We start from the raw sequence: 11,222 nt of genomic DNA on the forward strand, positions 1-11,222 counted from the left end.
AATATTTATATTAAGAAGGTCTTCTCAGTCACCAAGATAATTGTTTTAAGTTCTACTATAACAATATACCTAGCTCATGTATGTCTTGACCTAATTTCTCCTTCTATAGGTGTGTGGGTTTCATGAGTTTCTCATGAGTGATATAGTGTGTGAATACACTTATATGTATATGAGAGTGTACATATTCACACGAGAGTGTCATGAACATGTTTATTAAAAAATATTTTAAATAAGAATTCCATAGTCATGAATGATTCCTCTTACCCTATTGTCCCTAGGTGTCATATTTTTTAAGATGTTTGGTTTGTAGACTTAATCAATAGCTGAGGAAAATACCACACAAGTTAGAAATTTGGAGGATAGACAGGGAAATATTTTCCCTAGATAGATTTGAGGTGAATGAAACTGCCTTATTGTACATTCTATGTAATACAAATGTGAGTCTTATAGAAGACTTGTCTTACCCACAGCCTTTTCAAAGGCACTCCTGTAGTCTTTCTTCCTCAGGTGGTAGACCAGCAGATTCAGCATGGGGATGACCGTATTATAGAACACAGAGGCTTTTTTATCTGTGTTCATGGAATGGCTGGAGCTGGGCTATAAGTACATGAAGATGACTGTCTCATAGAAGATGGAGACGGCAGTGAAGTGGGAAGCACAGGTGAAAAAGGCCTTCTGGCGTCCTTCAGGTGAGTGCATCCTCAGGATGGTGATAAATATAAACAGGTAAGAGATCAAGATGACAAGGACATAAAAGAGGCCATTGAAACCCACCACAAAAAAAATAATCATCTCATTGATGTAGTTATCTGAGCATGAGAGAGTCAGAAGAGGAGGAGCATCACAGAAAACGTGATCAACTACATGGGACCTACAAAAGAAAAGCCTGAAAGTGTTCCCACTGTGGATAGAGGCATTCAGGAAACCACAGAAGTAGAAGCCTATGATCAGACATGCACACACAATTGTGGTCATGGTGTTGGTGTAATGCAGGGGTTTACACCCTGCTGCATCATGGTCATAGGCCATTGAGGCCAAGAGGAAACTTTCTACAGCGATAAAGGCTACAAAGAAGAAAAACTAGGTGACACAAGCATTGTAGGGGATAATTTTGTCTCCTGTGAGGAATCCTGCCACCATCTTGGGAGTGGCAGCTGAGGAATAACCAAAGTCCACAGGAGAGAGGCTACTGAGGAAAAAGTACATGGGAGTGTGGAGACGAGACTCCAACAGGATCAACTTGATCATCCCCAGGTTCACAACCAGAGTGATGAGGTAGATGAAAGAGAAGATTATGAAGAGTGGGATCTGTAGTTCCAGGTCATTGGTTAACCCTACAAGAACTCAGTCACCTCTGTACTGTTCTCCATGGGGATCAATTGGGAATATGTGGCTGTCCTGTAGCAATAAGAAAATAGAATCAGAATGGTAAATGGAGGGGAGCCTCTGCTGAAATCCATCAGCATGATCACTCTTTGCCTTATTTCAGTATTGCAATAACTTGCTTCCAGCAGTCTCTAGATCTAAAGCATGACCATGAAACTAAATGCAATTTTAAATTATTGATAGATCATAGAACATCTCAGATAAAAGGAATTGGAGATAATGCACCCCAATCTCCTAACTTCGTAGAGGACTGAATTAACGTAAAGAAAAAAATAAAGGATGTATGCAAGAGCATCAGATTAGTTGCTAACTGGAACAGCTCAGACTCCCAATTCAAAGATTAGAAAACAATCACAAATTATCCTTTATATTAAAATGTCTTAGTAAAATTAATGTGAAATTGAGTTAATTTTATTTCAACTGACTTTTTTTTGTATTTTCCATTGTGTGAAGAACAGTGTTATATGACAGTAAAATATAATTAAATAAAATATGTCCTTGGCCCAAAATGATCTCAGTACAGTACAGTACACAGAATGTGTAATTCACCACATAGTGGGAAACAGTAGAAATTCATACAAGGAATAAAATAATCTAGAAAAGTTTTTAATTTTCATTGCATTAATACAGTTTTTAACTTTTTTGTGTGTGAGGATGCCCATCTTCCTCTACTTTATATGGGATGCTTGCTACAGCATGGCTTGACAAGCGGTGCATCGGTGCACACCCAGGATCCGAACCTGTGAACCCTGGGCCACCAAAACAGAGTGCGTGTACTTAACCTCTACGCCACCGGGCCGGCCCCTACAGTTTTTAAATTTTGCATTCTGCTGTCCTTGATCTGGATCCATGTTAAAGCCATGGTAAAAGGATACAAACCCCACCCCACCATGTGCAAAATGGATGAACTTTGGGTAATCAGCAACATCACTGAGCCATCAGTTATCAAATTGAGCTGATAATTCAAACTAGAACAATGTAAGTTGTTTGATATTATGATCTGGACCAAAGACTTGATTTATCTGGTATTGAAGCGGTGGATAATATAAGATAGAGGTTCTAGATAAGAGTAAAATCAAAGAGTTGATAACATCACTCATGCCATTTGCTTTCCTCTCAAACTCTTCTACTTTACTATCTTTCATACACCCTTCTCCAATTTTTCACACAAGATTTCTCTCTATTTATATGAGTGGCCATTCCAGTTGTGACAGTAATACTCCATTTATTTTCTGAGTCACCTTGAGTATTAACTAATGTGTCCAGGCTTAGTTTTCCCTTCTATGAAATGGGGATAATAATGCCATCTGGAACTTAACAAATATTCAACAAACGTATCCATTCTTGGGAAATTCAAAGTGTAGGTGAGTTTTTCTTTTGTCCCATTATACTTTCTTCTCAGAACCTGAAAACATTTGGCTGCAACAATTACAGGTAAGAACAATACAAATTTTGAAACATTATCATTGATGCAATGAACTATATAAGCGCACTTTTTGAAACCTTCATAAAATCTTATTACAGAATTTCCACTTACTTTTCTAAATCAAGAATCTTTCCAAAATGGAGTTTGAAAATTGTATCCATGGTAAAATTTTAACTAAATAGTTTAGAGACTAAAACTCTTTAAGAGATTAATTCCTACTGCAGCAATTAGATATTTGATACAGTGGTACATTTTTCTCAATAATGTTTGTTGAGCAGCTACTATAAGCATGACACTGCCATATACACTGGAAAAAACCCAGCAATTTCTATTTTGAAAAAGAAGGTAGATATAAAATAAAATGACTAGGGAAAATATGTAGTATGAATGGAAAGTTTTTAAAAAGCTGAGTGGGGTTAAGTAAAGTTAGAAATATGTGAGTATCATTTTAAATATGGTGATCTGGGACATCCTTATCCATAAAATGAGACTTTTGAGCAAGAACCTGAAGGAAGCAGGGAAGTAGATCTTGATTATATTTGGGGAAAGAGCATTCTAGGCAGAGGGAATAGAAAATGTGTGGTGCTGAGGTTTGAACCTGTCAAGATGGTTCTAGGGACAGCAAGAAACCCAATAAGGCTGCAGAGGGAAGGAAGTTTAGGTCAGAGAGGTACAGCAAGGCAAAGCTGTAATGACCTCACACACTACTTTAAGTTGTTAGGCTTTTATTCTGAGAAAGATTGGAAAGCACTAAAGAATTTGGACAAAAAGGTGACATAACTTGACTTTTTTTTTTAAAAGAATCACTCTAGTAAATCTGTTGATAATTGAATTTAGCAGTGTAAGGATGAAAGGTGCTAAAAAATTAGGAAGCCATTATAATATTCTAGGTAAAAATGATGATTGCTTGGACCAAGATGGTGGTGAGAGAGATAATGAGAAATTACCCACTTTTGGATATATTTCAAAAGTAGAGCTGACTAGATTTCCTGATGTATTGAAAAAAGGGCATGAGAGAAAAAGAGGGGACAATGCTGACTCCAGTTTTTGTATAGCAATACACGGAATTGTGTAAAAGAAGCAGATTTTTGGGAAAAGGGGGAAAAGAGATCATTTCATTGTGTTTGAGATCCCTTTTGGCCATCCAAGTAGAAGTGTTGCATTGGATATATGATCTGGAGTTTAGAGGAGAGGACTGGTTGCAACAGATTATACTAACTTGAACTAAGTTGGTAATCTCTAATGGTTCAATATACATATAACACATAAAATCCACAAGAATAAATAGTACCACCAAAGGAAGAGTTTAGACAAAAATCAGAATACTCTTTTGTTACCAGGTCAAAAAAATGAAGAGATTCAATGGTAAGTAGCACATGAGAGAGAAAATTTCTACCACTTGAAGTGGATACAAAGGAAGCGCTGTCCCAGGACTCAGACAGATTTCAGTTAGACCAACTAGGTAAAGGAGACTTGCAGAGGAGAGGTTAAGTGAATATTGAGTCATGTTGATGACTGAATATAAATCCTGGTGTGGAATGATTCCAGGAATTGGGTAGGAGTGAAAGTTGGGGTTAGTAAAGGGGATATACAGAGATGTATGGACATAATTTTGTAGGAGCTCAGGGACGATATGACAATTGTCAGCTTCATGGTGAGTGACATAACGATAAATATAATAATAAGATTAGTTCTCGGGGCCGGCCCGGTGGCGCAGGCGGTTAAGTGCGCGCGCTCCGCTGCGGCGGCCCGGGGTTCGCTGGTTCGGATCCCGGGCGCGCACCGACGCACTGCTTGGTAAGCCATGCTGTGGCGGCATCCCATAGAAAAGTGGAGGAAGATAGGCACGGATGTTAGCCCAGGGCCGTCTTCCTCAGCAAAAAAGGAGGAGGATTGGCGAATGTTAGCTCAGGGCTGATCTCCTCACAAAAAAAAAAAAAAAAAAAAAAAAAAATTAGTTCTCTGGGTGTCAAGGTGAGGATAGGGGTTGGAAAGGAGATTAGACAGGTGAGGGTAATGACAGAAGCATGGAGATTCTGAGCATAGTCCACTCCTTCTATTAGTGGAATGAGGGCCACTTATCAGAGCAGAGTAACTAGGATACCTTCTTGATTCTGTAAAAAAACTGCTCACTTGAATCAATATCACTGATACAGATTTCTCAAATTCTGGGAAAAAAACAAAAACAAAAACAGCATTGTGCTAGGAATCATTTCAAAATTTTTTGGCAACTTTCTTTTCCACATGTGAAATCTTAAATCTCCATACAACATCTTCCTGGAGGAAAAATAAAGTTAAACTTGATAGTCAAGATAATTACCATTATCACATTCCCCGAAAGAGCAAACTGTAATTGAAATAGTTTAAATAACTTCTTCAAAGTTATATAAGATCATACTTAGTAAAGCTGAGACTCAAGGTCTTCTTGTCCTTTTCTCTATGTTACATGATAAATATACATGTTCCAATAGGATCTCTAAAGTGTTTAGACATATAACCTCTGGTTTATAAAAAAGACACAGGAAATATTCAAAAAATTCAAGTCCAAGCTCTGAATAAATCAAAGAAGAAATCACTTCCTTGATGCATTTTCCTGATTACCTCCATCCATGCAAATTTATGCAGACAGTAGGTTTTACCTAGTAGATTTGTAGGCTTACCTTACTCCCAACCAATACAACATGCAAGTCCAGCACCATCCTATGTGAGTGCATCTCAAATCAGAAATTCAGTCGGTGAAAGAAAGTAAACAACTTATTGGGATGTTCTTCTTTAGTGTTTGACAAAAAGGTTTAAAGTTCTCTAGAGGCGGGGAGAAATTGAAGAAAAAAAAAATTCCATTGGTCTTAGAATCAGCTAACGAGAATTCTTGTCCTGGATATGCTGCTCATTATTCTAGATAAGTCACTTAAACTATTTGAGCTTTGATATCGTCATCTACAAAATGGACATAATAAAAAAGTAGCCCCAGCAACATTCTCCCTGATGACTGTTGTTATGATAACAAAAGTTTAAAAATCTCTAAAATGTCTTATGCTTGGTAAGGAGTGATCATCATAATCACAATTAATATCACTATTATTTGGGATTGTTTTCCCTGGACATTGTTGCGTGGTCTTAGTAACATCACAGTTTGGGACAAGGTCTTGCTATTACTACACAACTATTAACAACATAAATGAATGGCCAGAGTAATCTGGTGTTTGTGCTGTACCCTCTAACATGAGGCCAAATGGAGTCATGTGGGGTTTAGAAAGGTTAAATAACGGGATCCAGGAGGCAGTTGTACAGTTATGGAACTCTCAGGGGACGAATACCCTATGAGGGTAACAAAACTCTTTATCTCACCTAACTTGGGAACAAGTGATTAAAGTGTCTAAGTAAATGTAGCTCTGCTTGTTGAGGGAGATCATGGAGATATTTACATTACTTTCAGTAATTCTCATTGATAATGCACAAATCGAGCCACAGCTTTACCTAAGGGCTGCAATTTTACATGAATATTGGGGAACAGAGACAGGGCTCTGTCACTAAACAAGTGGACCCCAAGAATTAGCGCTTCCCTTGATTCACCTTAAATATTTGTTCCGTTTATAAGAAATATCAATTAATTTAACTGTTTATTGATCTCAAGTGTGTTTCAGCCATAATAACGAACCACAGGAATACAGACTCATGCGAAATAAACGTTCTTGCACTTATGTTGCTTAAGGCTAATGGAGAAGATAAACACTGAACAAGGAAATGTAATAAGAAGCATGTGATTATATGTAGAACAAAATTCCATATATATAGTTATGTATAAAATAAGCATGTAAGTATACATAGAAAAATGAGAGAGAAGAGAAATCTACTTTATATTGGCTGGACAGAATGTTTTCTCATTCTCAGGAATTTTTTTTTTGAGGGAGTGATCAATCTCCTTATTGGTTGAATGATTGAACAGTTTATTTATACTCAAAATATCATTCAAATTATCACAATTGACTCACGACTTTTCATGTACAAATTTTACATGTATAATACGTTTAGGAAAACAAAACTGTACTGTTGCACAATTATAGTAAAAAAAGAAGAAGCAAACTTCTAAGTGTGGCCTGTGTCTGATGTTAGGTGAGCCTCAGGCCAGAAGGAAAAGTCCAGAGTTTTCATTTCAGCCAAGCCTACAAATGACAAAGAACCAGTGTGAGAAATCATTCAAAGGAAAATGAAAGTATGTAATAATAGCTCCAAATCTCAAAAAAGTTGGCAGAATCTAAAAGAAACCAGTGTGTCTGCAGCATATATAGCAAGGCCTCTTCCTTGGCACTTGCCATTTCAGCATCCGCTCAGAATAAAACATGAATAAAACCAAATACACCTATCCTCGATACCAGGTTTATTGGTCTAGATCACATGACCAGAATAGGCACGTCATGAGGATAGCTCAAATATTGTCCTGCCAGAAGCAGTGACCGTTGAGATTCAAAATTAGCTTCAAATTGGAAACTATTTGTTGGGAACGTGTATCATTATGAGAAAAGCCATTGCCATTTCTTGGGGAGTATCCATCATATCCAAAAAGAAATACTTACAGTCTGTGGGTTTAAAAACCAATGAGAGTGTGAGTAGTTCCTGTGATTTACCTAGAGGTTGTGAATAAATAACCTCAATGCTATTGAGACATGACTGAGTGGAATACTCCTACACCAAGATATTCAGCCTGTTCATGTCTCAGTCATCACCATCCCATGTGGCTAATGTCTTTTTGTCTTTTCCAGGCAGGAATACCTGCTGTTCTTACTACTGTAAATGAATCAGAACATTTTTTTCCTTTAGGTCCATGTTGTCACCAGCATCTATATAGTGTGATGATTGTGAGCATAGATTGTGCACAGAAATACTTCTGATCTTAAATATCAGACTTTTCAATTTTCTACCTATGACATCTTTGTAAAACTCCTATAGTAAAGAAGAGATAATAGTACTGTCTACATCAGAGTGTGATAATATATGGTAGAGTGGGGAGGATTAAATGAGACGAGATATGGTTGGGAGGAGCTAGAGAGAGAGAGAGAGAGAGAGATAAGATAGGCAGGTAATATAGATACAATGTCTAGTAGTATGAGAAAATTCAGTTTACTTCAGAAACTCTATATTTGCTAAATAAAGAAGGCAATAATCTGGAATACTTAGTCATCCAGTGAGTTAATTTAAAAAAGTGTCCCATCTCTCCTTCCTTCAGATATAAGGGAATTTTTAAATCAATTCATTTCAAAAGTCACTGGACAGATATATCAACTAACTGCCCTCATGAACCTATTTATAATCTAATGTAGAGCGATTAATAAGATGTTACATAGTAAATAGATTTGTGATAATTGTCATTAAAAAGAGAAGTAAGTTAAGTTATAGGATGTATATACATTGATCTTAGCTCTTTCATGGGTCAGCTTATGGCCAAGAAATCTGGCATATAATTTAGTAAAAAGGACTATCAGGGCTTATAACCATGTAGATGGCAAGAGCCTAATTCTGCCAGTGAGTACAACTGTAGAAACTAAGTACATTAAAAAAAAATAGTTGTATAAAGGCATTTAAGAACAACCAAGGCAGTCATTAATTGAGGAACCAAAGTACTAGGAAAAGAGAAATGGATTGAGGTAAACTGCTTATTTTCTTACTAAATATGAGAACTCAATATTTGGCTTAAAAGCATATTAGGCACAGCATAAGAGTAAAGTAGTAAAGAGCTCAGTAGAAAATACCCAAGCTAAGAAATGGAGCAAAACACAGATAGAAACTAAAGAAAAGAGCATGAGAGGCATGAGAGACATGGTGAAAACATTGTTTGTACATGATTTGAAGACTAAGAAAGGAAGGGAAAAGATAATATGGTAGAAACAATACATAAAGAGATACCTGATAATATTTTTCCAAAACAGAACAAAAAAAGACATCTTTATTAAATGGGATTTTTCAAGAGCTCTGTATTCAAAGACTACCAACCTGCAATTAGAAGATGAATAAATTCTGGAGATCCAATGCATCATATAGCGATTATAGTCCATAAACTGTATTATATACTTCAAAGTTGCTAAGAGACTAGATCTTAAACGTCCTCACCACAAAAGGGTAATGATAAAATGATAATTATATGACCTCATAGAAGTGTTAGGTAATGCTATAGTGGTAATCATATTGCAATATGTAAACGTATCAAATTAACACATTGTAGATCTTAAACTTAGACAATGTTATGTTAATTTTATCTCAATAAAAGAATTAAAATACACCTAAGAACATCAATAAAAATAACAATTAAAATAGTTAAAAAGCAGCCAGAACACAACTAAATATTATTGTCAAAAAAAATAACAGTGAGTCCTTTCTTCTCTTTGTCTTTTTATTAGAGATTTGATGGTTTTCTATAATGGTGAGCTTAGATTCCTTCCTCTTCATCATTTGTGTATCTACTATAGGCTTTTGTTTTGTGGTTACCATAAAGCTTACATAAACCATCTTGTATTTATAACCGTCTATTTTAACAACTTAAAACAACTTCGCTGATAACTGATGTGTGTGTGTGGGGGTGTGGGGGGTTAAAAATACAGAGTTTCAGCTTGAGAAGACTGTTTAACGTTGCTTGTAGGCTGGTCTGTGGAGATCAACTCCTTCAGCTTTTGCTTGTCTAGAAAACCCTACCTATCCTTAAATTCTGAAGGACAATTTTGCTAGGTAGAGTTGGCAGTTTTTTTCTTGCAGCACTTTGAATTTGTCGTGCTACTCCCTTTTGGCCTGCAAAGTTTCTGCTGAAAAATCTGCTTATAGTCTTATGGAACTTATCTTGTATGTAACAAGCTGTTTTTCTCTTCATTCTTTTAGGATTCTCTCCTTGTCTTTAACTTTTGACCATTTAATCATAATGTGTCCCAGTGTGGGGCTCTTTTGATGTGTCTTAATTGCAACTCTCTGAGCTTCCTAATCTGGACGTCTGTTTCCCCAGGTTAGAGAATTTTTCAGTTATTGTTGCTTTGAATAAACTTTCTACCCTTCTCTCTCTCTCTTTTTCTTCTGGGACCCCTATAATGCATGTATTCGTCCATTTGATGGTGTCCCACAAGTCCCTTATGCTATCTTCACTCTTTTTTATTCTTTTTTCTTTTTGCTCCTCTGATTGGATGAATTCCACTGCTCAGTCTTTGAGTTTGCTTATCCTTTCTTCTGCTTGATCTAGTCTGCAGATGAACCCCTCAGTTGAATTTTTCAGTTCAGCTATTGTATTCTTCAGCTCTGTGATTTCTGTTTGGTATTGTCTTATATTTTCTATCCCTTTGTGGAAATTCTCACTTTGTTCATGCATGGTTCTCCTGACTTCGGTGAGTATCTTTATGACAATTATTTTGAACTCTTTATCAGGTAAATCACTTATCTCCATTTCATTAAGGTCTTTTTCTGGAGTTTTATCTTATAATATTGTTTGGAACATACTCTTCTGTTTCCTCATTTTTCTTGGCTCTCTGTGCTGTTTCCTGCACATAGAATAAAATAACTGTCTCTCCCAGTCTTGCTTAGAGTGGTCTCACATAGAAGATGAACCTTATTAGCCCAGCATGACCTCCTGGTTGTCTCTCAAACCTTTGTGATTGCCCAAGCTGCCTTCTTTGTTCTTAGTGGTTCCCTGTTTCTGATGGTGTGCCAAAATCTGTCAGTGTCTCAGAGGGGAGGATCTCAGTCAGCACCTAGATGCAGGCCTATTGGAAGCCAATCCTTCAGGCAGTGACTCTGGAAAAGTATATAGTCAGGGCCCTTCCAGGTAGAAACTGAGAGATGGGCTTTTTTGCCTGCTCCCTTTGTGCTAGACTCAGGTGTATAGTTGGGGGAAGGAGTGCTCCTGCACCCATTAATAACTGCTTCTTTTTTTTGCTACAGTCCTTTGAGACTCATGAATGCATGGTGATCCAGGGGCTCGTCCCTTGGGTGGCAGTTGCAATAACTGGGGCACCAAATGTGTGTACAAGCTCTTTCCAGGGAGATATTGGCAATTTGTAGCTATCTTGAATGAGAAGGCAGAGGTGGTATCTGCTGGCTTCCCCAGTCTCTGGGGAGAATCAGTCAGCTCCTAGATGCATGCTAAATTAGAAGTCTGACCCCAAGAAAGCAGCCTTTAAAGTGTGTAAATAGACCTCTTTCAGGGAAAGACTGGGAGATGTGCATTTCCATCTGTTCCCTGTGCACTGAGCCCTGGGAGGATAGCTGGTTAAAAACTGTTTCTTTGCTACACTGCTGTGGGACTTGTGAATGCAGGCACCATTGGGTATCAGAGCTAGGCAATCTAGGGGTCTGTTTCTTGGGCAGCAGCTGCAAAATATGGAGCACAGGACATGTGTATGAGCACCTTCTAGGGAGATATTGGTGATTTGTAGTGGCC

At 37.3% G+C, this 11,222-nt stretch overlaps 1 pseudogene; it reads right to left on the reverse strand.

Annotated features, from left to right (window-relative positions):
- Positions 1-444: 444 nt before the first annotated feature.
- On the reverse strand, positions 445-1,370 carry LOC131395321 (olfactory receptor 5B12-like; annotated as a pseudogene).
- Between the last annotated feature and the right edge of the window lie 9,852 nt (positions 1,371-11,222).

Source organism: Diceros bicornis, chromosome 31, assembly GCF_020826845.1.
Source record: "Diceros bicornis minor isolate mBicDic1 chromosome 31, mDicBic1.mat.cur, whole genome shotgun sequence".
In the NCBI taxonomy this organism is placed as follows: Eukaryota; Metazoa; Chordata; class Mammalia; order Perissodactyla; family Rhinocerotidae; genus Diceros; species Diceros bicornis.